This window comes from Pristiophorus japonicus, unplaced genomic scaffold (genome assembly GCF_044704955.1).
Source record: "Pristiophorus japonicus isolate sPriJap1 unplaced genomic scaffold, sPriJap1.hap1 HAP1_SCAFFOLD_685, whole genome shotgun sequence".
Classification (NCBI taxonomy): domain Eukaryota; kingdom Metazoa; phylum Chordata; class Chondrichthyes; family Pristiophoridae; genus Pristiophorus; species Pristiophorus japonicus.
Window position 1 is genome coordinate 63,099 of NW_027254598.1, and position 22,386 is coordinate 85,484.

General features: G+C 43.4%; 20 non-coding genes across 20 annotated transcripts; all 20 read right to left on the reverse strand.

The window, feature by feature from the left end:
- Nucleotides 1-1,486: 1,486 nt before the first annotated feature.
- trnas-aga (transfer RNA serine (anticodon AGA)) lies at nucleotides 1,487-1,568 on the reverse strand. Its single transcript has one exon. It is a non-coding gene; the product is annotated as a tRNA-Ser (tRNA).
- Nucleotides 1,569-1,784: 216 nt separating this feature from the next.
- trnad-guc (transfer RNA aspartic acid (anticodon GUC)) lies at nucleotides 1,785-1,856 on the reverse strand. The gene has a single exon. It is a non-coding gene; the product is annotated as a tRNA-Asp (tRNA).
- Nucleotides 1,857-3,435: 1,579 nt separating this feature from the next.
- Nucleotides 3,436-3,517, reverse strand: trnas-aga (transfer RNA serine (anticodon AGA)). Its single transcript has one exon. It is a non-coding gene; the product is annotated as a tRNA-Ser (tRNA).
- A 1,883-nt stretch (nucleotides 3,518-5,400) lies between these two features.
- trnas-aga (transfer RNA serine (anticodon AGA)) lies at nucleotides 5,401-5,482 on the reverse strand. Its single transcript has one exon. It is a non-coding gene; the product is annotated as a tRNA-Ser (tRNA).
- A 216-nt stretch (nucleotides 5,483-5,698) lies between these two features.
- trnad-guc (transfer RNA aspartic acid (anticodon GUC)) lies at nucleotides 5,699-5,771 on the reverse strand. The gene has a single exon. It is a non-coding gene; the product is annotated as a tRNA-Asp (tRNA).
- A 1,594-nt stretch (nucleotides 5,772-7,365) lies between these two features.
- Nucleotides 7,366-7,447, reverse strand: trnas-aga (transfer RNA serine (anticodon AGA)). The gene has a single exon. It is a non-coding gene; the product is annotated as a tRNA-Ser (tRNA).
- A 216-nt stretch (nucleotides 7,448-7,663) lies between these two features.
- trnad-guc (transfer RNA aspartic acid (anticodon GUC)) lies at nucleotides 7,664-7,735 on the reverse strand. Its single transcript has one exon. It is a non-coding gene; the product is annotated as a tRNA-Asp (tRNA).
- Nucleotides 7,736-9,316: 1,581 nt separating this feature from the next.
- trnas-aga (transfer RNA serine (anticodon AGA)) lies at nucleotides 9,317-9,398 on the reverse strand. The gene has a single exon. It is a non-coding gene; the product is annotated as a tRNA-Ser (tRNA).
- A 216-nt stretch (nucleotides 9,399-9,614) lies between these two features.
- Nucleotides 9,615-9,686, reverse strand: trnad-guc (transfer RNA aspartic acid (anticodon GUC)). Its single transcript has one exon. It is a non-coding gene; the product is annotated as a tRNA-Asp (tRNA).
- Nucleotides 9,687-11,265: 1,579 nt separating this feature from the next.
- trnas-aga (transfer RNA serine (anticodon AGA)) lies at nucleotides 11,266-11,347 on the reverse strand. The gene has a single exon. It is a non-coding gene; the product is annotated as a tRNA-Ser (tRNA).
- Nucleotides 11,348-11,563: 216 nt separating this feature from the next.
- On the reverse strand, nucleotides 11,564-11,635 carry trnad-guc (transfer RNA aspartic acid (anticodon GUC)). Its single transcript has one exon. It is a non-coding gene; the product is annotated as a tRNA-Asp (tRNA).
- Nucleotides 11,636-13,214: 1,579 nt separating this feature from the next.
- trnas-aga (transfer RNA serine (anticodon AGA)) lies at nucleotides 13,215-13,296 on the reverse strand. The gene has a single exon. It is a non-coding gene; the product is annotated as a tRNA-Ser (tRNA).
- A 1,864-nt stretch (nucleotides 13,297-15,160) lies between these two features.
- trnas-aga (transfer RNA serine (anticodon AGA)) lies at nucleotides 15,161-15,242 on the reverse strand. The gene has a single exon. It is a non-coding gene; the product is annotated as a tRNA-Ser (tRNA).
- Nucleotides 15,243-15,458: 216 nt separating this feature from the next.
- On the reverse strand, nucleotides 15,459-15,530 carry trnad-guc (transfer RNA aspartic acid (anticodon GUC)). The gene has a single exon. It is a non-coding gene; the product is annotated as a tRNA-Asp (tRNA).
- Nucleotides 15,531-17,112: 1,582 nt separating this feature from the next.
- trnas-aga (transfer RNA serine (anticodon AGA)) lies at nucleotides 17,113-17,194 on the reverse strand. Its single transcript has one exon. It is a non-coding gene; the product is annotated as a tRNA-Ser (tRNA).
- Nucleotides 17,195-17,410: 216 nt separating this feature from the next.
- Nucleotides 17,411-17,482, reverse strand: trnad-guc (transfer RNA aspartic acid (anticodon GUC)). Its single transcript has one exon. It is a non-coding gene; the product is annotated as a tRNA-Asp (tRNA).
- Nucleotides 17,483-19,064: 1,582 nt separating this feature from the next.
- On the reverse strand, nucleotides 19,065-19,146 carry trnas-aga (transfer RNA serine (anticodon AGA)). The gene has a single exon. It is a non-coding gene; the product is annotated as a tRNA-Ser (tRNA).
- Nucleotides 19,147-19,362: 216 nt separating this feature from the next.
- On the reverse strand, nucleotides 19,363-19,434 carry trnad-guc (transfer RNA aspartic acid (anticodon GUC)). The gene has a single exon. It is a non-coding gene; the product is annotated as a tRNA-Asp (tRNA).
- A 1,581-nt stretch (nucleotides 19,435-21,015) lies between these two features.
- On the reverse strand, nucleotides 21,016-21,097 carry trnas-aga (transfer RNA serine (anticodon AGA)). Its single transcript has one exon. It is a non-coding gene; the product is annotated as a tRNA-Ser (tRNA).
- Nucleotides 21,098-21,313: 216 nt separating this feature from the next.
- Nucleotides 21,314-21,385, reverse strand: trnad-guc (transfer RNA aspartic acid (anticodon GUC)). The gene has a single exon. It is a non-coding gene; the product is annotated as a tRNA-Asp (tRNA).
- Between the last annotated feature and the right edge of the window lie 1,001 nt (nucleotides 21,386-22,386).

Genomic DNA, 22,386 nt, shown 5'->3' on the forward strand with positions numbered 1-22,386 from the left:
AACCGACAAACAGGGAGAGACAGACACCGAGATAGAGACAATGAGATACAGAAAGTGTGAGACTGAGAAGGAGAGGCAGATTGGGTGAGAAAAAGACTCAAACACATACAGAGACAGAGATTTGTGTGTTTGATCTATTATGAGAGAAAGGGAAAGAGTGAGAGAAAGACAATGATAAAGACAGTGACAAGGAGAGAGACAGATAGAGAGAAAGAGATAGAGACTAAAACAGAAAATGATGGAAATACTTCTCAGGTTAGAGGCAGGGACTAACAGAGACAGGCAAAGAAATGGACAGACCGAAATGATGGGAAAGAGAGAGCCAGTCAGACAAAGAATCTGAGAGAATCCCATTGGAACAGACGTGGGCACCGTGAGAAAGAGACAGATTGAGAGACTGAGACAAACGGAGAAACAGTGACAGACAGAGTGAGTCAGATCTGAGAGAGACAAAGACTCAGACATACAAACACATACACAGCTCTGTGTAGAGAGAGAGAGAGGCAGAGACCGAGCGACACAGATACATTTCACAATTTCATTTCATTATCGGTTCAGAGTGACACAAAGTTACAGAAAATTGTTGATTCAACCGATGAAAATCGGACATCACTGATCAGAATGGGAGGAAATTTGTGTTAAAATAAATAGAAACCAGGAGTGGGGAAGAACCCACGGTGGAAAACCCTTTGAAGTTAAGGCGAACGACATAACCACTCGGTTATCCTGGCCCTGTGAGAGTTTGGATTCTGTCTCTGTGACAAACTGGGCTTCAACCCCAACCCCACATACAAACACATGCACATAGTCTTTTAGTGAGCATTTACGAACATTTTTAGTAATATTTACACGGGGGCAACTCTCCTACTCTGTTTCGAGTAATGCTCTGGGACCTTTCATATCCACCCGAGGGTGCAGACGGAGCTTCAATTTAACATTTCATCCGAAAGTCAACAGCTTCAACATTGCAAAATTCCCCAAGTGCTGCACTTGAGTGTTAGCCAAGATGATATGCTCAAGTCCAAGGAGTGCGAGTTGAACACACAAACTCCTGATTCAGTCGAGAATGCTGCCACTGAACCAAAGCCGATACAAAAGTTCACAACCGTATTATTTTCCCCAAGTCTTTTTTATAAGTTCCAGGACATACCAAATTCATGGTGATGATTTCCACAGACAGTTGCACATACACCGAGAAAAAATAGAGATAGACAGACATAGAGACACATATAACCAAAAATTTACACGCACCAACGGGCATGCACAGATGCCTTAGACATCTCGAGGGATAGACAGGCTGAATCACTGTCGCAACTTTGACTGATTGTTGCGATTTTTTAAACGGATGTATCGTGAATATTGCAGATTAATAAAAATGAGAACAAATGTCAGTGTTGAAAGGTGTGGGACGTTATTCCAATTATCACATGATCAGTTTGGTCGAGAACTGGTTAAATTGTGAAATGGAATGAAAAATGCTGAGAATCGTAGTCGGCAGGATTCGAACCTGCGCGGGAAAATCCCAAGGGATTTCTAGTCCATCGCCTTAACCACTCGGCCACGACTACTGTGTCGCTGGCTTTTTAAACGTTACTCAGAAAAAACTCAGTCATCCATCTCTGTGCAGCAGACGGCCAAAGAATCCTGAAAAAGTCTCCGTTTGCTAAAAATCTGGAAGAGGCAAACTCCTCTACCTGTATTTTCACAGTTCGATTTCGCTCTGGAATTTTTAATATGTATCTACCAAGAAACAGAAGTAAAAATCAACATTTTAAAACATCTGCCTCCCCGTCGGGGAATTGAACCCCGGTCTCCCGCGTGACAGGCGGGGATACACACCACTACACTAACGAGGAACTGACGGATAGCTGCTCTGTCGGAGCAGGAATCGAGCTGTGAACTGAACTGGACACCATGAGAAGTCGACAGACACATTGAGAGACAGAGACAAACCGACAAACAGGGAGAGACAGACACCGAGATAGAGACAATGAGATACAGAAAGTGTGAGACTGAGAAGGAGAGGCAGATTGGGTGAGAAAAAGACTCAAACACATACAGAGACAGAGATTTGTGTGTTTGATCTATTATGAGAGAAAGGGAAAGAGTGAGAGAAAGACAATGATAAAGACAGTGACAAGGAGAGAGACAGATAGAGAGAAAGAGATAGAGACTAAAACAGAAAATGATGGAAATACTTCTCAGGTTAGAGGCAGGGACTAACAGAGACAGGCAAAGAAATGGACAGACCGAAATGATGGGAAAGAGAGAGCCAGTCAGACAAAGAATCTGAGAGAATCCCATTGGAACAGACGTGGGCACCGTGAGAAAGAGACAGGTTGAGAGACTGAGACAAACGGAGAAACAGGGACAGACAGAGTGAGTCAGACTGAGAGAGACAAAGACTCAGACATACAAACACATACACAGCTCTGTGTAGAGAGAGAGAGAGGCAGAGACCGAGCGACACAGATACATTTCACAATTTCATTTCATTATCGGTTCAGAGTGACACATAGTTACAGAAAATTGTTGATTCAACCGATGAAAATCGGACATCACTGATCAGAATGGGAGGAAATTTGTGTTAAAATAAATAGAAACCAGGAGTGGGGAAGAACCCACGGTGGAAAACCCTTTGAAGTTAAGGCCAACGACATAACCACTCGGTTATCCTGGCCCTGTGAGAGTTTGGATTCTGTCTCTGTGACAAACTGGGCTTCAACCCCAACCCCACATACAAACACATGCACATAGTCTTTTAGTGAGCATTTACGAACATTTTTAGTAATATTTACACGGGGGCAACTCTCCTACTCTGTTTCGAGTAATGCTCTGGGACCTTTCATATCCACCCGAGGGTGCAGACGGAGCTTCAATTTAACATTTCATCCGAAAGTCAACAGCTTCAACATTGCAAAATTCCCCAAGTGCTGCACTTGAGTGTTAGCCAAGATGATATGCTCAAGTCCAAGGAGTGCGACTTGAACACACAAACTCCTGATTCAGTCGAGAATGCTGCCACTGAACCAAAGCCGATACAAAAGTTCACAACCGTATTATTTTCCCCAAGTCTTTTTTATAAGTTCCAGACATACCAAATTCATGGTGATGATTTCCACAGACAGTTGAACATACACAGAGACAAAAATAGAGATAGACAGACACAGAGACACATATAACCAAAAATTTACACGCACCAACGGGCATGCACAGATGCCTTAGACATCTCGAGGGATAGACAGGCTGAATCACTGTCGCAACTTTGACTGATTGTTGCGATTTTTTAAACGGATGTATCGTGAATATTGCAGATTAATAAAAATGAGAACAAATGTCAGTGTTGAAAGGTGTGGGACGTTATTCCAATTATCACATGATCAGTTTGGTCGAGAACTGGTTAAATTGTGAAATGGAATGAAAAATGCTGAGAATCGTAGTCGGCAGGATTCGAACCTGCGCGGGAAAATCCCAATGGATTTCTAGTCCATCGCCTTAACCACTCGGCCACGACTACTGTGTCGCTGGCTTTTTAAACGTTACTCAGAAAAAACTCAGTCATCCATCTCTGTGCAGCAGACGGCCAAAGAATCCTGAAAAAGTCTCCGTTTGCTAAAAATCTGGAAGAGGCAAACTCCTCTACCTGTATTTTCACAGTTCGATTTCGCTCTGGAATTTTTAATATGTATCTACCAAGAAACAGAAGTAAAAATCAACATTTTAAAACATCTTCCTGCCCGTCGGGGAATTGAACCCCGGTCTCCCGCGTGACAGGCGGGGATACTCACCACTACACTAACGAGGGACTGACGGATAGCTGCTCTGTCGGATAGCTGCTCTGTCGGAGCAGGAATCGAGCTGTGAACAGAACTGGACACCATGAGAAGTCGACAGACACATTGAGAGACAGAGACAAACCGACAAACAGGGAGAGACAGACACCGAGATAGAGACAATGAGAGACAGAAAGTGTGAGACTGAGAAGGAGAGGCAGATTGGGTGAGAAAAAGACTCAAACACATACAGAGACAGAGATTTGTGTGTTTGATCTATTATGAGAGAAAGGGAAAGAGTGAGAGAAAGACAATGATAAAGACAGTGACAAGGAGAGAGACAGATAGAGAGAAAGAGATAGAGACTAAAACAGAAAATGATGGAAATACTTCTCAGGTTAGAGGCAGGGACTAACAGAGACAGGCAAAGAAATGGACAGACCGAAATGATGGGAAAGAGAGAGCCAGTCAGACAAAGAATCTGAGAGAATCCCATTGGAACAGACGTGGGCACCGTGAGAAAGAGACAGATTGAGAGACTGAGACAAACGGAGAAACAGGGACAGACAGAGTGAGTCAGACTGAGAGAGACAAAGACTCAGACATACAAACACATACACAGCTCTGTGTAGAGAGAGAGAGAGGCAGAGACCGAGCGACACAGATACATTTCACAATTTCATTTCATTATCGGTTCAGAGTGACACATAGTTACAGAAAATTGCTGATTCAACCGATGAAAATCCGACATCACTGATCAGAATGGGAGGAAATTTGTGTTAAAATAAATAGAAACCAGGAGTGGGGAAGAACCCACGGTGGAAAACCCTTTGAAGTTAAGGCCAACGACATAACCACTCGGTTATCCTGGCCCTGTGAGAGTTTGGATTCTGTCTCTGTGACAAACTGGGCTTCAACCCCAACCCCACATACAAACACATGCACATAGTCTTTTAGTGAGCATTTACGAACATTTTTAGTAATATTTACACGGGGGCAACTCTCCTACTCTGTTTCGAGTAATGCTCTGGGACCTTTCATATCCACCCGAGGGTGCAGACGGAGCTTCAATTTAACATTTCATCCGAAAGTCAACAGCTTCAACATTGCAAAATTCCCCAAGTGCTGCACTTGAGTGTTAGCCAAGATGATATGCTCAAGTCCAAGGAGTGCGACTTGAACACACAAACTCCTGATTCAGTCGAGAATGCTGCCACTGAACAAAAGCCGATACAAAAGTTCACAACCGTATTATTTTCCCCAAGTCTTTTTTATAAGTTCCAGGACATACCAAATTCATGGTGATGATTTCCACAGACAGTTGCACATACACAGAGACAAAAATAGAGATAGACAGACACAGAGACACATATAACCAAAAATGTACACGCACCAACGGGCATGCACCGATGCCTTAGACATCTCGAGGGATAGACAGGCTGAATCACTGTCGCAACTTTGACTGATTGTTGCGATTTTTTAAACGGATGTATCGTGAATATTGCAGATTAAAAAAATGAGAACAAATGTCAGTGTTGAAAGGTGTGGGACGTTATTCCAATTATCACATGATCAGTTTGGTCGAGAACTGGTTAAATTGTGAAATGTAATGAAAAATGCTGAGAATCGTAGTCGGCAGGATTCGAACCTGCGCGGGAACATTCCAATGGATTTCTAGTCCATCGCCTTAACCACTAGGCCACGACTACTGTGTCGCTGGCTTTTTAAACGTTACTCAGAAAAAACTCAGTCATCCATCTCTGTGCAGCAGACGGCCAAAGAATCCTGAAAAAGTCTCCGTTTGCTAAAAATCTGGAAGAGGCAAACTCCTCTACCTGTATTTTCACAGTTCGATTTCGCTCTGGAATTTTTAATATGTATCTACCAAGAAACAGAAGTAAAAATCAACATTTTAAAACATCTTCCTCCCCGTCGGGGAATTGAACCCCGGTCTCCCGCGTGACAGGCGGGGATACTCACCACTACACTAACGAGGGACTGACGGATAGCTGCTCTGTCGGATAGCTGCTCTGTCGGAGCAGGAATCGAGCTGTGAACAGAACTGGACACCATGAGAAGTCGACAGACACATTGAGAGACAGAGACAAACCGACAAACAGGGAGAGACAGACACCGAGATAGAGACAATGAGAGACAGAAAGTGTGAGACTGAGAAGGAGAGGCAGATTGGGTGAGAAAAAGACTCAAACACATACAGAGACAGAGATTTGTGTGTTTGATCTATTATGAGAGAAAGGGAAAGAGTGAGAGAAAGACAATGATAAAGACAGTGACAAGGAGAGAGACAGATAGAGAGAAAGAGATAGAGACTAAAACAGAAAATGATGGAAATACTTCTCAGGTTAGAGGCAGGGACTAACAGAGACAGGCAAAGAAATGGACAGACCGAAATGATGGGAAAGAGAGAGCCAGTCAGACAAAGAATCTGAGAGAATCCCATTGGAACAGACGTGGGCACCGTGAGAAAGAGACAGATTGAGAGACTGAGACAAACGGAGAAACAGGGACAGACAGAGTGAGTCAGACTGAGAGAGACAAAGACTCAGACATACAAACACATACACAGCTCTGTGTAGAGAGAGAGAGAGGCAGAGACCGAGCGACACAGATACATTTCACAATTTCATTTCATTATCGGTTCAGAGTGACACATAGTTACAGAAAATTGCTGATTCAACCGATGAAAATCCGACATCACTGATCAGAATGGGAGGAAATTTGTGTTAAAATAAATAGAAACCAGGAGTGGGGAAGAACCCACGGTGGAAAACCCTTTGAAGTTAAGGCCAACGACATAACCACTCGGTTATCCTGGCCCTGTGAGAGTTTGGATTCTGTCTCTGTGACAAACTGGGCTTCAACCCCAACCCCACATACAAACACATGCACATAGTCTTTTAGTGAGCATTTACGAACATTTTTAGTAATATTTACACGGGGGCAACTCTCCTACTCTGTTTCGAGTAATGCTCTGGGACCTTTCATATCCACCCGAGGGTGCAGACGGAGCTTCAATTTAACATTTCATCCGAAAGTCAACAGCTTCAACATTGCAAAATTCCCCAAGTGCTGCACTTGAGTGTTAGCCAAGATGATATGCTCAAGTCCAAGGAGTGCGACTTGAACACACAAACTCCTGATTCAGTCGAGAATGCTGCCACTGAACAAAAGCCGATACAAAAGTTCACAACCGTATTATTTTCCCCAAGTCTTTTTTATAAGTTCCAGGACATACCAAATTCATGGTGATGATTTCCACAGACAGTTGCACATACACAGAGACAAAAATAGAGATAGACAGACACAGAGACACATATAACCAAAAATGTACACGCACCAACGGGCATGCACCGATGCCTTAGACATCTCGAGGGATAGACAGGCTGAATCACTGTCGCAACTTTGACTGATTGTTGCGATTTTTTAAACGGATGTATCGTGAATATTGCAGATTAAAAAAATGAGAACAAATGTCAGTGTTGAAAGGTGTGGGACGTTATTCCAATTATCACATGATCAGTTTGGTCGAGAACTGGTTAAATTGTGAAATGTAATGAAAAATGCTGAGAATCGTAGTCGGCAGGATTCGAACCTGCGCGGGAACATTCCAATGGATTTCTAGTCCATCGCCTTAACCACTAGGCCACGACTACTGTGTCGCTGGCTTTTTAAACGTTACTCAGAAAAAACTCAGTCATCCATCTCTGTGCAGCAGACGGCCAAAGAATCCTGAAAAAGTCTCCGTTTGCTAAAAATCTGGAAGAGGCAAACTCCTCTACCTGTATTTTCACAGTTCGATTTCGCTCTGGAATTTTTAATATGTATCTACCAAGAAACAGAAGTAAAAATCAACATTTTGAAACATCTACCTCCCCGTCGGGGAATTGAACCCCGGTCTCCCGCGTGACAGGCGGGGATACTCACCACTATACTAACGAGGAACTGACGGATAGCTGCTCTGTCGGAGCAGGAATCGAGCTGTGAACAGAACTGGACACCATGAGAAGTCGACAGACACATTGAGAGACAGAGACAAACCGACAAACAGGGAGAGACAGACACCGAGATAGAGACAATGAGAGACAGAAAGTGTGAGACTGAGAAGGAGAGGCAGATTGGGTGAGAAAAAGACTCAAACACATACAGAGACAGAGATTTGTGTGTTTGATCTATTATGAGAGAAAGGGAAAGAGTGAGAGAAAGACAATGATAAAGACAGTGACAAGGAGAGAGACAGATAGAGAGAAAGAGATAGAGACTAAAACAGAAAATGATGGAAATACTTCTCAGGTTAGAGGCAGGGACTAACAGAGACAGGCAAAGAAATGGACAGACCGAAATGATGGGAAAGAGAGAGCCAGTCAGACAAAGAATCTGAGAGAATCCCATTGGAACAGACGTGGGCACCGTGAGAAAGAGACAGATTGAGAGACTGAGACAAACGGAGAAACAGGGACAGACAGAGTGAGTCAGACTGAGAGAGACAAAGACTCAGACATACAAACACATACACAGCTCTGTGTAGAGAGAGAGAGAGGCAGAGACCGAGCGACACAGATACATTTCACAATTTCATTTCATTATCGGTTCAGAGTGACACATAGTTACAGAAAATTGTTGATTCAACCGATGAAAATCGGACATCACTGATCAGAATGGGAGGAAATCTGTGTTAAAATAAATAGAAACCAGAAGTGGGGAAGAACCCACGGTGGAAACCCCTTTGAAGTTTAAGGCCAACGACATAACCACTCGGTTATCCTGGCCCTGTGAGAGCTTGGATTCTGTCTCTGTGACAAACTGGGCTTCAACACCAACCCCACATACAAACACATGCACATAGTCTTTTAGTGAGCATTTACGAACATTTTGAGGAATATTGACACGGGGGCAACTCTCCTACTCTGTTTCGAGTAATGCTCTGGGACCTTTCATATCCAGCCGAGGGTGCAGACGGAGCTTCAATTTAACATTTCATCCGAAAGTCAACAGCTTTAACATTGCAAAATTCCACAAGTGCTGCACTTGAGTGTTAGCCAAGATGATATGCTCAAGTCCAAGGAGTGCGACTTGAAGACACAAACTCCTGATTCAGTCGAGAATGCTGCCACTGAACCAAAGCCGATACAAAAGTTCACAACCGTATTATTTTCCCCAAGTCTTTTTTATAAGTTCCAGGACATACCAAATTCATGGTGATGATTTCCACAGACAGTTGCACATACACAGAGACAAAAATAGAGATAGACAGACACAGAGACACACATAACCAAAAATTTACACGCACCAACGGGCATGCACAGCTGCCTTAGACATCTCGAGGGATAGACAGGCTGAATCAGTGTCGCAACTTTGACTGATTGTTGCGATTTTTTAATCGGATGTATCGTGAATATTGCAGATTAATAAAAATGAGAACAAATGTCAGTGTTGAAAGGTGTGGGACGTTATTCCAATTATAACATGATCAGTTTGGTAGAGAACTGGTCACATTGTGAAATGGAACGAAAAATGCTGCGAATCGTAGTCGGCAGGATTTGAACCTGCGCGGGAAAATCCCAATGGATTTCTAGTCCATCGCCTTAACCACTCGGCCACGACTACTGTGTCGCTGGCTTTTTAAACGTTACTCAGAAAAAACTCAGTCGTCCATCTCTGTGCAGCAGACGGCCAAAGAATCCTGAAAAAGCCTCCGTTTGCTAAAAATCTGGAAGAGGCAAACTCCTCCACATGTATTTTCACAGTTCGATTTCGCTCTGGAATTTTTAATATGTATCTACCAAGAAACAGAAGTAAAAATCTACATTTTGAAACATCTGCCTCCCCGTCGGGGAATTGAACCCCGGTCTCCCGCGTGACAGGCGGGGATACTCACCACTACACTAACGAGGAACTGACGTATAGCTGCTCTGTCGGAGCAGGAATCGAGCTGTGAACAGAATTGGACACCATGAGAAGTCGACAGACACATTGAGAGACAGAGACAAACCGACAAACAGGGAGAGACAGACACCGAGATAGAGACAACGAGAGACAGAAAGTGTGAGACTGAGAAGGAGAGGCAGATTGGGTGAGAAAAAGACTCAAACACATACAGAGACAGAGATTTGTGTGTTTGATCTATTATGAGAGAAAGGGAAAGAGTGAGAGAAAGACAATGATAAAGACAGTGACAAGGAGAGAGACAGATAGAGAGAAAGAGATAGAGACTAAAACAGAAAATGATGGAAATACTTCTCAGGTTAGAGGCAGGGACTAACAGAGACAGGCAAAGAAATGGACAGACCGAAATGATGGGAAAGAGAGAGCCAGTCAGACAAAGAATCTGAGAGAATCCCATTGGAACAGACGTGGGCACCGTGAGAAAGAGACAGATTGAGAGACTGAGACAAACGGAGAAACAGGGACAGACAGAGTGAGTCAGACTGAGAGAGACAAAGACTCAGACATACAAACACATACACAGCTCTGTGTAGAGAGAGAGAGAGGCAGAGACCGAGCGACACAGATACATTTCACAATTTCATTTCATTATCGGTTCAGAGTGACACATAGTTACAGAAAATTGCTGATTCAACCGATGAAAATCCGACATCACTGATCAGAATGGGAGGAAATTTGTGTTAAAATAAATAGAAACCAGGAGTGGGGAAGAACCCACGGTGGAAAACCCTTTGAAGTTAAGGCCAACGACATAACCACTCGGTTATCCTGGCCCTGTGAGAGTTTGGATTCTGTCTCTGTGACAAACTGGGCTTCAACCCCAACCCCACATACAAACACATGCACATAGTCTTTTAGTGAGCATTTACGAACATTTTTAGTAATATTTACACGGGGGCAACTCTCCTACTCTGTTTCGAGTAATGCTCTGGGACCTTTCATATCCACCCGAGGGTGCAGACGGAGCTTCAATTTAACATTTCATCCGAAAGTCAACAGCTTCAACATTGCAAAATTCCCCAAGTGCTGCACTTGAGTGTTAGCCAAGATGATATGCTCAAGTCCAAGGAGTGCGACTTGAACACACAAACTCCTGATTCAGTCGAGAATGCTGCCACTGAACCAAAGCCGATACAAAAGTTCACAACCGTATTATTTTCCCCAAGTCTTTTTTATAAGTTCCAGGACATACCAAATTCATGGTGATGATTTCCACAGACAGTTGCACATACACAGAGACAAAAATAGAGATAGACAGACACAGAGACACATATAACCAAAAATGTACACGCACCAACGGGCATGCACCGATGCCTTAGACATCTCGAGGGATAGACAGGCTGAATCACTGTCGCAACTTTGACTGATTGTTGCGATTTTTTAAACGGATGTATCGTGAATATTGCAGATTAATAAAATGAGAACAAATGTCAGTGTTGAAAGGTGTGGGACGTTATTCCAATTATCACATGATCAGTTTGGTCGAGAACTGGTTAAATTGTGAAATGGAATGAAAAATGCTGAGAATCGTAGTCGGCAGGATTCGAACCTGCGCAGGAAAATCCCAATGGATTTCTAGTCCATCGCCTTAACCACTCGGCCACGACTTCTGTGTCGCTGGCTTTTTAAACGTTACTCAGAAAAAACTCAGTCATCCATCTCTGTGCAGCAGACGGCCAAAGAATCCTGAAAAAGTCTCCGTTTGCTAAAAATCTGGAAGAGGCAAACTCCTCTACCTGTATTTTCACAGTTCGATTTCGCTCTGGAATTTTTAATATGTATCTACCAAGAAACAGAAGTAAAAATCAACATTTTGAAACATCTACCTCCCCGTCAGGGAATTGAACCCCGGTCTCCCGCGTGACAGGCGGGGATACTCACCACTATACTAACGAGGAACTGACGGATAGCTGCTCTGTCGGAGCAGGAATCGAGCTGTGAACAGAACTGGACACCATGAGAAGTCGACAGACACATTGAGAGACAGAGACAAACCGACAAACAGGGAGAGACAGACACCGAGATAGAGACAATGAGAGACAGAAAGTGTGAGACTGAGAAGGAGAGGCAGATTGGGTGAGAAAAAGACTCAAACACATACAGAGACAGAGATTTGTGTGTTTGATCTATTATGAGAGAAAGGGAAAGAGTGAGAGAAAGACAATGATAAAGACAGTGACAAGGAGAGAGACAGATAGAGAGAAAGAGATAGAGACTAAAACAGAAAATGATGGAAATACTTCTCAGGTTAGAGGCAGGGACTAACAGAGACAGGCAAAGAAATGGACAGACCGAAATGATGGGAAAGAGAGAGCCAGTCAGACAAAGAATCTGAGAGAATCCCATTGGAACAGACGTGGGCACCGTGAGAAAGAGACAGATTGAGAGACTGAGACAAACGGAGAAACAGGGACAGACAGAGTGAGTCAGACTGAGAGAGACAAAGACTCAGACATACAAACACATACACAGCTCTGTGTAGAGAGAGAGAGAGGCAGAGACCGAGCGACACAGATACATTTCACAATTTCATTTCATTATCGGTTCAGAGTGACACATAGTTACAGAAAATTGTTGATTCAACCGATGAAAATCCGACATCACTGATCAGAATGGGAGGAAATTTGTGTTAAAATAAATAGAAACCAGGAGTGGGGAAGAACCCACGGTGGAAAACCCTTTGAAGTTAAGGCCAACGACATAACCACTCGGTTATCCTGGCCCTGTGAGAGTTTGGATTCTGTCTCTGTGACAAACTGGGCTTCAACCCCAACCCCACATACAAACACATGCACATAGTCTTTTAGTGAGCATTTACGAACATTTTTAGTAATATTTACACGGGGGCAACTCTCCTACTCTGTTTCGAGTAATGCTCTGGGACCTTTCATATCCACCCGAGGGTGCAGACGGAGCTTCAATTTAACATTTCATCCGAAAGTCAACAGCTTCAACATTGCAAAATTCCCCAAGTGCTGCACTTGAGTGTTAGCCAAGATGATATGCTCAAGTCCAAGGAGTGCGACTTGAACACACAAACTCCTGATTCAGTCGAGAATGCTGCCACTGAACCAAAGCCGATACAAAAGTTCACAACCGTATTATTTTCCCCAAGTCTTTTTTATAAGTTCCAGGACATACCAAATTCATGGTGATGATTTCCACAGACAGTTGCACATACACAGAGACAAAAATAGAGATAGACAGACACAGAGACACATATAACCAAAAATGTACACGCACCAACGGGCATGCACCGATGCCTTAGACATCTCGAGGGATAGACAGGCTGAATCACTGTCGCAACTTTGACTGATTGTTGCGATTTTTTAAACGGATGTATCGTGAATATTGCAGATTAATAAAATGAGAACAAATGTCAGTGTTGAAAGGTGTGGGACGTTATTCCAATTATCACATGATCAGTTTGGTCGAGAACTGGTTAAATTGTGAAATGGAATGAAAAATGCTGAGAATCGTAGTCGGCAGGATTCGAACCTGCGCGGGAAAATCCCAATGGATTTCTAGTCCATCGCCTTAACCACTCGGCCACGACTTCTGTGTCGCTGGCTTTTTAAACGTTACTCAGATAAAACTCAGTCATCCATCTCTGTGCAGCAGACGGCCAAAGAATCCTGAAAAAGTCTCCGTTTGCTAAAAATCTGGAAGAGGCAAACTCCTCTACCTGTATTTTCACAGTTCGATTTCGCTCTGGAATTTTTAATATGTATCTACCAAGAAACAGAAGTAAAAATCAACATTTTGAAATATCTGCCTCCCCGTCGGGGAATTGAACCCCGGTCTCCCGCGTGACAGGCGGGGATACCCACCACTACACTAACGAGGGACTGACGGATAGCTCCTCTGTCGGAGAATCGATCTATGAACAGAACTGGACACCATGAGAAGTCGACCGACACATTGAGAGACAGAGACAAACCGACAAACAGGGAGAGACAGACACCGAGATAGAGGCAATGAGAGACAGAAAGTGTGAGACTGAGAAGGAGAGGCAGATTGGGTGAGAAAAGGACTCAAACACATACAGAGACAGAGATTTGTGTGTTTGATCTATTATGAGAGAAAGGGAAAGAGTGAGAGAAAGACAATGATAAAGACAGTGACAAGGAGAGAGACAGATAGAGAGAAAGAGATAGAGACTAAAACAGAAAATGATGGAAATACTTCTCAGGTTAGAGGCAGGGACTAACAGAGACAGGCAAAGAAATGGACAGACCGAAATGATGGGAAAGAGAGAGCCAGTCAGACAAAGAATCTGAGAGAATCCCATTGGAACAGACGTGGGCACCGTGAGAAAGAGACAGATTGAGAGACTGAGACAAACGGAGAAACAGGGACAGACAGAGTGAGTCAGACTGAGAGAGACAAAGACTCAGACATACAAACACATACACAGCTCTGTGTAGAGAGAGAGAGAGGCAGAGACCGAGCGACACAGATACATTTCACAATTTCATTTCATTATCGGTTCAGAGTGACACATAGTTACAGAAAATTGTTGATTCAACCGATGAAAATCCGACATCACTGATCAGAATGGGAGGAAATTTGTGTTAAAATAAATAGAAACCAGGAGTGGGGAAGAACCCACGGTGGAAAACTCTTTGAAGTTAAGGCCAACGACATAACCACTCGGTTATCCTGGCCCTGTGAGAGTTTGGATTCTGTCTCTGTGACAAACTGGGCTTCAACCCCAACCCCACATACAAACACATGCACATAGTCTTTTAGTGAGCATTTACGAACATTTTTAGTAATATTTACACGGGGGCAACTCTCCTACTCTGTTTCGAGTAATGCTCTGGGACCTTTCATATCCACCCGAGGGTGCAGACGGAGCTTCAATTTAACATTTCATCCGAAAGTCAACAGCTTCAACATTGCAAAATTCCCCAAGTGCTGCACTTGAGTGTTAGCCAAGATGATATGCTCAAGTCCAAGGAGTGCGACTTGAACACACAAACTCCTGATTCAGTCGAGAATGCTGCCACTGAATCAAAGCCGATACAAAAGTTCACAACCGTATTATTTTCCCCAAGTCTTTTTTATAAGTTCCAGGACATTCCAAATTCATGGTGATGATTTCCACAGACAGTTGCACATACACAGAGACAAAAATAGAGATAGACAGACACAGAGACACATATAACCAAAAATTTACACGCACCAACGGGCATGCACAGATGCCTTAGACATCTCGAGGGATAGACAGGCTGAATCACTGTCGCAACTTTGACTGATTGTTGCGATTTTTTAAACGGATGTATCGTGAATATTGCAGATTAATAAAAATGAGAACAAATGTCAGTTTTGAAAGGTGTGGGACGTTATTCCAATTATCACATGATCAGTTTGGTCGAGAACTGGTTAAATTGTGAAATGGAATGAAAAATGCTGAGAATCGTAGTCGGCAGGATTCGAACCTGGGCGGGAAAATCCCAATGGATTTCTAGTCCATCGCCTTAACCACTCGGCCACGACTACTGTGTCGCTAGCTTTTTAAACAATACTCAGAAAAAACTCAGTCATCCATCTCTGTGCAGCAGACGGCCAAAGAATCCTGAAAAAGTCTCCGTTTGCTAAAAATCTGGAAGAGGCAAACTCCTCCACCTGTATTTTCACAGTTCGATTTCGCTCTGGAATTTTTAATATGTATCTACCAAGAAACAGAAGTAAAAATCAACATTTTGAAACATCTGCCTCCCCGTCGGGGAATTGAACCCCGGTCTCCCGCGTGACAGGCGGGGATACTCACCACTATACTAACGAGGAACTGACGGATAGCTGCTCTGTCGGAGCAGGAATCGAGCTGTGAACAGAACTGGACACCATGAGAAGTCGACAGACACATTGAGAGACAGAGACAAACCGACAAACAGGGAGAGACAGACACCGAGACAGAGACAACGAGAGACAGAAAGTGTGAGACTGAGAAGGAGAGGCAGATTGGGTGAGAAAAAGATTCAAACACATACAGAGACAGAGATTTGTGTGTTTGATCTATTAAGAGAGAAAGGGAAAGAGTGAGTGAAAGACAATGATAAAGACAGTGACAAGGAGAGAGACAGATAGAGAGAAAGAGATAGAGACTAAAACAGAAAAAGATGGAAATACTTCTCAGGTTAGATGCAGGGACTAACAGAGACAGGCAAATAAATGGACAGACCGAAATGATGGGAAAGAGAGAGCCAGTCAGACAAAGAATCTGAGAGAATCCCATTGGAACTGACGTGGGCACCGTGAGAAAGAGACAGATTGAGAGACTGAGACAAACGGAGAAACAGGGACAGACAGAGTGAGTCAGACTGAGAGAGACAAAGACTCAGACATACAAACACATACACAGCTCTGTGGAGAGAGAGAGAGAGAGGCAGAGACCGAGCGACACAGACACATTTCACAATTTCATTTCATTATCGGTTCAGAGTGACACATAGTTACAGAAAATTGTTGATTCAACCGATGAAAATCCGACATCACTGATCAGAATGGGAGGAAATTTGTGTTAAAATAAATAGAAACCAGGAGTGGGGAAGAACCCACGGTGGAAAACTCTTTGAAGTTAAGGCCAACGACATAACCACTCGGTTATCCTGGCCCTGTGAGAGTTTGGATTCTGTCTCTGTGACAAACTGGGCTTCAACCCCAACCCCACATACAAACACATGCACATAGTCTTTTAGTGAGCATTTACGAACATTTTTAGTAATATTTACACGGGGGCAACTCTCCTACTCTGTTTCGAGTAATGCTCTGGGACCTTTCATATCCACCCGAGGGTGCAGACGGAGCTTCAATTTAACATTTCATCCGAAAGTCAACAGCTTCAACATTGCAAAATTCCCCAAGTGCTGCACTTGAGTGTTAGCCAAGATGATATGCTCAAGTCCAAGGAGTGCGACTTGAACACACAAACTCCTGATTCAGTCGAGAATGCTGCCACTGAATCAAAGCCGATACAAAAGTTCACAACCGTATTATTTTCCCCAAGTCTTTTTTATAAGTTCCAGGACATTCCAAATTCATGGTGATGATTTCCACAGACAGTTGCACATACACAGAGACAAAAATAGAGATAGACAGACACAGAGACACATATAACCAAAAATTTACACGCACCAACGGGCATGCACAGATGCCTTAGACATCTCGAGGGATAGACAGGCTGAATCACTGTCGCAACTTTGACTGATTGTTGCGATTTTTTAAACGGATGTATCGTGAATATTGCAGATTAATAAAAATGAGAACAAATGTCAGTTTTGAAAGGTGTGGGACGTTATTCCAATTATCACATGATCAGTTTGGTCGAGAACTGGTTAAATTGTGAAATGGAATGAAAAATGCTGAGAATCGTAGTCGGCAGGATTCGAACCTGCGCGGGAAAATCCCAATGGATTTCTAGTCCATCGCCTTAACCACTCGGCCACGACTACTGTGTCGCTGGCTTTTTAAACAATACTCAGAAAAAACTCAGTCATCCATCTCTGTGCAGCAGACGGCCAAAGAATCCTGAAAAAGTCTCCGTTTGCTAAAAATCTGGAAGAGGCAAACTCCTCCACCTGTATTTTCACAGTTCGATTTCGCTCTGGAATTTTTAATATGTATCTACCAAGAAACAGAAGTAAAAATCAACATTTTGAAACATCTGCCTCCCCGTCGGGGAATTGAATCCCGGTCTCCCGCGTGACAGGCGGGGATACTCACCACTATACTAACGAGGAACTGACGGATAGCTGCTCTGTCGGAGCAGGAATCGAGCTGTGAACAGAACTGGACACCATGAGAAGTCGACAGACACATTGAGAGACAGAGACAAACCGACAAACAGGGAGAGACAGACACCGAGACAGAGACAACGAGAGACAGAAAGTGTGAGACTGAGAAGGAGAGGCAGATTGGGTGAGAAAAAGATTCAAACACATACAGAGACAGAGATTTGTGTGTTTGATCTATTAAGAGAGAAAGGGAAAGAGTGAGTGAAAGACAATGATAAAGACAGTGACAAGGAGAGAGACAGATAGAGAGAAAGAGATAGAGACTAAAACAGAAAAAGATGGAAATACTTCTCAGGTTAGATGCAGGGACTAACAGAGACAGGCAAATAAATGGACAGACCGAAATGATGGGAAAGAGAGAGCCAGTCAGACAAAGAATCTGAGAGAATCCCATTGGAACAGACGTGGGCACCGTGAGAAAGAGACAGATTGAGAGACTGAGACAAACGGAGAAACAGGGACAGACAGAGTGAGTCAGACTGAGAGAGACAAAGACTCAGACATACAAACACATACACAGCTCTGTGGAGAGAGAGAGAGAGAGGCAGAGACCGAGCGACACAGATACATTTCACAATTTCATTTCATTATCGGTTCAGAGTGACACATAGTTACAGAAAATTGTTGATTCAACCGATGAAAATCGGACATCACTGATCAGAATGGGAGGAAATCTGTTTTAAAATAAATAGAAACCAGGAGTGGGGAAGAACCCACGGTGGAAAACCCTTTGAAGTTTAAGGCCAACGACATAACCACTCGGTTATCCTGGCCCTGTGAGAGCTTGGATTCTGTCTCTGTGACAAACTGGGCTTCAACCCCAACCCCACATACAAACACATGCACATAGTCTTTTAGTGAGCATTTACGAACATTTTTAGTAATATTTACACGGGGGCAACTCTCCTACTCTGTTTCGAGTAATGCTCTGGGACCTTTCATATCCACCCGAGGGTGTAGACGGAGCTTCAATTTAACATTTCATCCGAAAGTCAACAGCTTCAACATTGCAAAATTCCCCAAGTGCTGCACTTGAGTGTTAGCCAAGATGATATGCTCAAGTCCAAGGAGTGCGACTTGAACACACAAACTCCTGATTCAGTCGAGAATGCTGCCACTGAACAAAAGCCGATACAAAAGTTCACAACCGTATTATTTTCCCCAAGTCTTTTTTATAAGTTCCAGGACATACCAAATTCATATGATGATTTCCACAGACAGTTGCACATACACAGAGACAAAAATAGAGATAGACAGACACAGAGACACACATAACCAAAAATTTACACGCACCAACGGGCATGCACAGATGCCTTAGACATCTCGAGGGATAGACAGGCTGAATCACTGTCGCAACTTTGACTGATTGTTGCGATTTTTTAATCGGATGTATCGTGAATATTGCAGATTAATAAAAATGAGAACAAATGTCAGTGTTGAAAGGTGTGGGACGTTATTCCAATTATCACATGATCAGTTTGGTCGAGAACTGGTTAAATTGTGAAATGGAATGAAAAATGCTGAGAATCGTAGTCGGCAGGATTCGAACCTGCGCGGGAAAATCCCAATGGATTTCTAGTCCATCGCCTTAACCACTCGGCCACGACTACTGTGTTGCTAGCTTTTTAAACGTTACTCAGAAAAAACTCAGTCATCCATCTCTGTGCAGCAGACGGCCAAAGAATCCTGAAAAAGTCTCCGTTTGCTAAAAATCTGGAAGGGGCAAACTCCTCTACCTGTATTTTCACAGTTCGATTTCGCTCTGGAATTTTTAATATGTATCTACCAAGAAACAGAAGTAAAAATCAACATTTTGAAACATCTGCCTCCCCGTCGGGGAATTGAACCCCGGTCTCCCGCGTGACAGGCGGGGATACTCACCACTTTACTAACGAGGAACTGACGGATAGCTGCTCTGTCGGAGCAGGAATCGAGCTGTGAACAGAACTGGACACCATGAGAAGTCGACAGACACATTGTGAGACAGAGACAAACCGACAAACAGGGAGAGACAGACACCGAGACAGAGACAACGAGAGACAGAAAGTGTGAGACTGAGAAGGAGAGGCAGATTGGGTGAGAAAAAGATTCAAACACATACAGAGACAGAGATTTGTGTGTTTGATCTATTAAGAGAGAAAGGGAAAGAGTGAGTGAAAGACAATGATAAAGACAGTGACAAGGAGAGAGACAGATAGAGAGAAAGAGATAGAGACTAAAACAGAAAATGATGGAAATACTTCTCAGGTTAGATGCAGGGACTAACAGAGACAGGCAAATAAATGGACAGACCGAAATGATGGGAATAGAGAGCCAGTCAGACAAAGAATCTGAGAGAATCCCATTGGAACAGACGTGGGCACCGTGAGAAAGAGACAGATTGAGAGACTGAGACAAACGGAGAAACAGGGACAGACAGAGTGAGTCAGACTGAGAGAGACAAAGACTCAGACATACAAACACATACACAGCTCTGTGGAGAGAGAGAGAGAGAGGCAGAGACCGAGCGACACAGATACATTTCACAATTTCATTTCATTATCGGTTCAGAGTGACACATAGTTACAGAAAATTGTTGATTCAACCGATGAAAATCGGACATCACTGATCAGAATGGGAGGAAATCTGTTTTAAAATAAATAGAAACCAGGAGTGGGGAAGAACCCACGGTGGAAAACCCTTTGAAGTTTAAGGCCAACGACATAACCACTCGGTTATCCTGGCCCTGTGAGAGCTTGGATTCTGTCTCTGTGACAAACTGGGCTTCAACCCCAACCCCACATACAAACACATGCACATAGTCTTTTAGTGAGCATTTACGAACATTTTTAGTAATATTTACACGGGGGCAACTCTCCTACTCTGTTTCGAGTAATGCTCTGGGACCTTTCATATCCACCCGAGGGTGTAGACGGAGCTTCAATTTAACATTTCATCCGAAAGTCAACAGCTTCAACATTGCAAAATTCCCCAAGTGCTGCACTTGAGTGTTAGCCAAGATGATATGCTCAAGTCCAAGGAGTGCGACTTGAACACACAAACTCCTGATTCAGTCGAGAATGCTGCCACTGAACAAAAGCCGATACAAAAGTTCACAACCGTATTATTTTCCCCAAGTCTTTTTTATAAGTTCCAGGACATACCAAATTCATATGATGATTTCCACAGACAGTTGCACATACACAGAGACAAAAATAGAGATAGACAGACACAGAGACACACATAACCAAAAATTTACACGCACCAACGGGCATGCACAGATGCCTTAGACATCTCGAGGGATAGACAGGCTGAATCACTGTCGCAACTTTGACTGATTGTTGCGATTTTTTAATCGGATGTATCGTGAATATTGCAGATTAATAAAAATGAGAACAAATGTCAGTGTTGAAAGGTGTGGGACGTTATTCCAATTATCACATGATCAGTTTGGTCGAGAACTGGTTAAATTGTGAAATGGAATGAAAAATGCTGAGAATCGTAGTCGGCAGGATTCGAACCTGCGCGGGAAAATCCCAATGGATTTCTAGTCCATCGCCTTAACCACTCGGCCACGACTACAGTGTTGCTAGCTTTTTAAACGTTACTCAGAAAAAACTCAGTCATCCATCTCTGTGCAGCAGACGGCCAAAGAATCCTGAAAAAGTCTCCGTTTGCTAAAAATCTGGAAGGGGCAAACTCCTCTACCTGTATTTTCACAGTTCGATTTCGCTCTGGAATTTTTAATATGCATCTACCAAGAAACAGAAGTAAAAATCAACATTTTGAAACATCTGCCTCCCCGTCGGGGAATTGAATCCCGGTCTCCCGCGTGACAGGCGGGGATACTCACCACTATACTAACGAGGAACTGACGGATAGCTGCTCTGTCGGAGCAGGAATCGAGCTGTGAACAGAACTGGACACCATGAGAAGTCGACAGACACATTGAGAGACAGAGACAAACCGACAAACAGGGAGAGACAGACACCGAGACAGAGACAACGAGAGACAGAAAGTGTGAGACTGAGAAGGAGAGGCAGATTGGGTGAGAAAAAGATTCAAACACATACAGAGACAGAGATTTGTGTGTTTGATCTATTAAGAGAGAAAGGGAAAGAGTGAGAGAAAGACAATGATAAAGACAGTGACAAGGAGAGAGACAGATAGAGAGAAAGAGATAGAGACTAAAACAGAAAATGATGGAAATACTTCTCAGGTTAGATGCAGGGACTATCAGAGACAGGCAAATAAATGGACAGACCGAAATGATGGGAATAGAGAGCCAGTCAGACAAAGAATCTGAGAGAATCCCATTGGAACAGACGTGGGCACCGTGAGAAAGAGACAGATTGAGAGACTGAGACAAACGGAGAAACAGGGACAGACAGAGTGTGTCAGACTGAGAGAGACAAAGACTCAGACATACAAACACATACACAGCTCTGTGGAGAGAGAGAGAGAGAGGCAGAGACCGAGCGACACAGATACATTTCACAATTTCATTTCATTATCGGTTCAGAGTGACACATAGTTACAGAAAATTGTTGATTCAACCGATGAAAATCGGACATCACTGATCAGAATGGGAGGAAATCTGTTTTAAAATAAATAGAAACCAGGAGTGGGGAAGAACCCACGGTGGAAAACCCTTTGAAGTTTAAGGCCAACGACATAACCACTCGGTTATCCTGGCCCTGTGAGAGCTTGGATTCTGTCTCTGTGACAAACTGGGCTTCAACCCCAACCCCACATACAAACACATGCACATAGTCTTTTAGTGAGCATTTACGAACATTTTTAGTAATATTTACACGGGGGCAACTCTCCTACTCTGTTTCGAGTAATGCTCTGGGACCTTTCATATCCAC